The sequence below is a fragment of the Urocitellus parryii genome, chromosome 5, assembly GCF_045843805.1.
Source record: "Urocitellus parryii isolate mUroPar1 chromosome 5, mUroPar1.hap1, whole genome shotgun sequence".
Classification (NCBI taxonomy): Eukaryota; Metazoa; Chordata; class Mammalia; order Rodentia; family Sciuridae; genus Urocitellus; species Urocitellus parryii.
The window spans coordinates 63,422,000-63,427,055 of record NC_135535.1 but is presented as its reverse complement, the minus strand read 5'-3'; the positions used below and the strand labels follow the sequence as shown (position 1 = coordinate 63,427,055).

At 46.6% G+C, this 5,056-nt stretch overlaps 1 long non-coding RNA gene across 1 annotated transcript; it reads right to left on the bottom strand.

Moving 5' to 3' along the window:
* Window positions 1-1,341: 1,341 nt before the first annotated feature.
* On the bottom strand, window positions 1,342-5,000 carry LOC113189739 (uncharacterized). The gene is made up of 2 exons (XR_003301687.2): window positions 4,520-5,000; window positions 1,342-3,607 (listed from the first exon to the last, which is right to left on the bottom strand). It is a non-coding gene; the product is annotated as an uncharacterized LOC113189739 (long non-coding RNA).
* Between the last annotated feature and the right edge of the window lie 56 nt (window positions 5,001-5,056).

Sequence of the window (5,056 nt, the reverse complement as noted above, 5' to 3'; positions counted from 1 at the left end):
GACCTTTCTTAACTTTTTTTTAAAAAATGAAATGAAATTCTTTTGCATGCTGCTGCAGCCTTTAAAGTATTGAAGTTACCGGAGAATCGCCAATGTAGCCAGAGAGACAGAGACTACAGCTTTTTAATGGAAAAGTTGTGGTGTGTTCTTACGATACCATGCAGTTGCCTGTGTGATTAGTGCCTAGGGGCCTCCATTTAGAAGAAATGGTAATGACAGTGGTAAAATGTCTGGATTGGTTGGGCAGTAGGGGAGGTAGAGGTATAAGGAAGAGTGAGATTTCTACCTTTTAATTCTTATTCTATTGTGGCATATATGAATTCTCAAACATTATCTGAATAAATTTTCCATCCTTGGAAAGGTAGATTTAGTCTCAAATTGTTTTAGTCTCCAGGAGGCTGCCAGCCCTTCTTCTTACTTTAATTCTGAGTTACTGGGGCCAGCCTAGGGGGAATTCCTTTATTTTTTTACCCCCCAGGGGGGTAGTTGGGAGTGAGTCTACAGGCCACTAAAGAAGAGGACTGCTTGGGGACCAAAATAAATGGGGAAATCGTGGTTTGAAAAGCTTTTGGGAGGTGATGGATTAGTTTGCACTGGGTAGTAGGTGTGACCTCCAGTAAACACTTTATTTCCTGGAGCAGGAAGCACTTAGGGTCATGGGAATTCCCAGTCTTTTGTGCGTCCTGGTTTTGCCCTTTCTAAACCGCTATCCTTTTTAAAAGCTCAAATACATCCACATTCTGTTGAAACCTTGAAGCTTTAAAAAAAAAAATTCAGACTCTTGTCATTTCATGTTCTTCATACTACTTTCACCTCCCAAAAAGCAATCCATTTAATTCACGGATCTGCTCTCTTAGGCATTTTACATCTCAGCCACTGGAAGCTGTGACCTGAGGAATCACTGCTTTTCTCAAACAAATCAGCTCCTTGATGTCTTTTGATTCTCATTCCTTCCCTCCATCCATGCCTGCTCCTGCTGCTTTGACCCCTCTTACAGATCAGACTAGTCTAGAATTGATGGTCTTGGGTGGTGAATAAGGATGGGTAAACAGAGACAGTTAAATTGGAAGACTTTCTTAAGACTTGGGGGGTTTTTACAAGTTTTCTTCTCTCCACTGAAATTCCACACCAGTGCTTGGATTTATAATGTGGCCTAGACCAATGTGTGGTTATTTTGCTTTTCGGAGTTTGTTTTTTATCTTCCTATGAGAGAATAAATGATAATGGAAAGAACTATTTAACAAGGTCCTGGTTTCTCTTGTAACAGTAGCTTAATTTGTCTGCTTTTATGTGCACCTTTGTAGGGGTCAACTAGGTAGATGGATTCTTCCCCCTCATGGGCAGTGTTGGTACATGCAGACAGATGACACCTTGGTCTCTTGTTTGCAAGCCCTTCTGCCTTCAATCTTAGTCTAAAGCCTGGCCAGCCTGCAGAGTATTGGTCTGTGTGCTGCAGCAGTGGGCATAAGGAACCATTTACCCAGAGGGCAAAAGGCATGTCCAGGGAATTAACCTGAAGTAATTGACAGGGTCAGCTAGTAACTAAAGTGGGCTTTTAGAGAGAACCAAGATCAAACAGGTTTTTTAAACCATTGGTTGCAGATAATGGAAAGGTAGAGTTTGCCTTTTTCATGTCTACTCCCAGATAGTTATATCCCAAAAAAGTGCTGTTTTGTCCCACTCCCCTACCCTACCTAGCCCCTGTTAAAATAGAAACAGGGGTTGACTTTTGTCCCACCCTGAATACATGTAAAATTTGTACAAAAATATCTTCTATGAAAATGATTTGTAATCTGTAGACTTACTACCTGGAAGATGTGTTGAGATGTAAAATCCCATCCTTTGGGTTGTGGGTTTTTTGTTTTCTCCAAATAAATCTGATCTTTAAAGTTCATTTTAATGCTGAATGAAATTCATTTGACATACTCACTTAGTGCTTTTAAATTAATTTCCCAGTGTCAACCTGCTCCCTGTCCCCCACTATCTCAGGTTATTCAGCACTGGATGCCATTTTGTGCAAAGGCAGAGGGTGGGGTTACAAAGGAAATCCATTTCAATGTTTATGAGGCCCCAGAGCTGGGAATTTGCATCTCGGCTCCCTCTGCTGGATTTTTCCTTGTGTTCTTCTATTGCCACGTACTCCCATAGTCCTGTGCTACAGGACTGGTCATAAGATGTGATCCTTAGGCAGTTCTTCCTCAAGGCCCCACCCTCACTTGACAGTCTACCAGGCCAAGCTGCTTCACTCTGGTGGCTGCAGTTCAGGATGACAGGCTGCTCCTGAGTCCATACCTGAGATTTAATGGGAATTTTCCGAACAGCTAAGGACAGGCTGGTCATTGTTGCAAGGCAGGAAAGGGGTTAGGACAGTGATAGAGAATCTGAGGTCACAAATGGGTGGAGCACAGAAAGGAGCCCAGTCTGGGGATGAAGCCAAGTGGAAGGAGTGGATGTGAGGAGAACTGGGAACACAGGTAGCTTTGCTGGCCAGTCCAAACAGCTGCTTTCTTAGTTCCTAGCAAGTCCAGTGACTGATGTTCTCCAAAATTGGCAGAGTTAAGGAATTACAGGCTGTGATACGAAAGCTACTGAAGTGTGGAGTTAGGCAGGGGAGACAATGGTGCAACTGCTAACTGGGCACCTGTGCAATCTCTATGGCAAAGCTTATTGCAGTTCTACCCCAGGAGTCTGTCTCAGATCGCAGTGTTCCTTTTCAGCCACTCTAGATGTGAAGAGGTCTGGGTGAAAAATGGAAAGCTTGGTTAAGGTAGGGAAGACTTATCAAGAGACTCATGTTGGTGGTACACATGGTAGGAACTCCCTGGACTGTTCCCAAGAGGCAACTTAAAGTTGGCTCTGGCATGGTCGCATCCACAAACATAACCACGTGGATCCTCCCCAAGTCAGCCCTCTGCCAACCTCCTGTAAATCCTGAGCTAGCAAAGGTGGGGACAGTGCAAAAGGGATATCCTCAGAAGGGTGGACATGGGGCTGGCTGCCTTTTGTACTCTAGGGCAGAGCCTGGTTTTTTTTAACAGAATCGAACACTGTGCTCTGGATCCCAAGGCAATGACAGTCCCAGTTTGTCCACCTGGAGTGCTACAAGCTCAAAACATCTGGTTTCTTGGTAAGTGAGCACTACACATCTGCTCCAGGGAAGCAGTATTTATCAAAATAAGTCTCAGTTTCTCAGCAACCATTGTAGCCTCTAGGGCCACAAGTGAAGGGGGAGGGGGGCTTGCCTTCTCTCACCCTCCTGCCTCCCCAAAAAGAAGTCTGGAAGAGACTACTGCTCCCCGCCCAGCTGCAGCAACCTCATAGTTGGACAATACACCCTCTGTCCTCAGCCAAGAGATCCGCCTCTGGAGTCGGTTCTGCCCCTTCCCCCGCTCTTCCTGGTTCCCAGCGCCCAAACCCTCCTCATATCTGACCCAGTGGTCTTCCACCAGGATAGCCCCATACCCTTAAAACCCTATTAACTGTTACCTCACCCCAAGGACCTGAGTGCACCCAGCTACAGGCATGCGTTCATCCCAGACCATGGAAGAGGAGGTTCCGCTTTTGGTACCAAGATGGGCCTCCCTCTGCATAGTCAAGGTAAGAAAACCTGCATGGAGGGAGGTCAGAGGGTATTTCTGAAGTCCTATCAACAGTAGCCTGGCTTTCTCCTCCTCCCCCCTTTCCTTGTGAAGCTACTTCTGAGCTGATAATCAAGATGCCAGGCACAGTGACACATGCCTGTAATCTCAGCAACTCAGGAGGCTGAGGCAGGAGGATTGCAAATTATAGCCTCACAATTTAGTGAGATAAACTCAAAAACAAAAATAGCTGGGGAAGTATCTCAGTGGTTGAGTGCTCCTGGGCTCAATTCTCAGTACAAAAAAAAAAAAAAGCCTGCCTAGTTCCATGAATACCCCCACCCCAAGCCACCACTGTCAGTCTCACCAGCTTCCTTCCTGCATACTCCTCCATCCCCAGGTTGACAGTAGAACTCAAGCCTGGGAGGAGTTCAGCCACCCATCTTGTGACCCCTTATAATTCCTTGGAACCTCAGAAGTTCCTCTTACAGCAGGGTAGCAATGCCAGTAAGAATGAGGTTTTAGCTCTACCCACCTCTCGGATCCAATCTAATTCCTTTTTGCTTTTAAAGATTAGAATTTAGTTCCATAGCGTGCTCGCTGAGCCCAGCCAAGACCCCTGAGGAATGCTGAGAAGGGCAAGGTGTTCAAAGAGCTAGCTGCAGCCTTCAAAGAAAAAACATTTCCATACCTCCTGTATCTCGGTTACTTAATTAAATTTGCCAAAACACATGGAATGTCCTTCAGCCTTGCCCTTCGCCACCCCAGTTCCTGCCCCCAACTTCTGCCTCTCCCAGTGCTTCCCCATCCATTCCCTCCCCAGGCTCTAACCTCTGAAACTGCCTGCTGAAAACTATCACAGCCAAGAGCAGGAAGATCAAGGCTTCCCAGTCCTGGCCACATCCACCCCCTCCCAAACGCCAGTCTCTGGGAGGACCCACATTGTCAACATGCCCTGCTTGACAGCCTATTCCTGCCACCAGACTGGAATTCGGTGCTCCAACCCCTTGTAATCAGAACCAGACTTCCCAGCCTTTGCCAAAGACAAGATGAGCACAGAAAGGACTTAGCTGAGAGATGAGACAGGGAGGCCCAGAAAGCCTGAGAGTGGTGAAGAGTACTTTGAGCAGGTACTGGACATTAAGCTGCACACTGGCTTCTCAGACCCCACCTCCAGTTTTCATCATGGAAACCCAGTGGAGAGGGTGACATCAGGGAAATCGTTTCAGGAAGTGCTCACTGCAAAGAACGCTAAGGAATCAGAAATGGTAATGGGTTCCAGCTTCTAGGAAGATCCCCATCTTATCCCTGTAGAACGCGTAGATGACTGGCGCTGCCTGGGGGCCGGGGGTGGGGAGCACTTGAACCTGTTGTAGAGTTCTCAGCTGAGTCCTTTTGGGAAAAGCGCACAGAAATCTCCTGTGGGGCAAAGGATCAGGAAGCAGCATCCAGCAACCTGGGACATGAGAACACCAGGT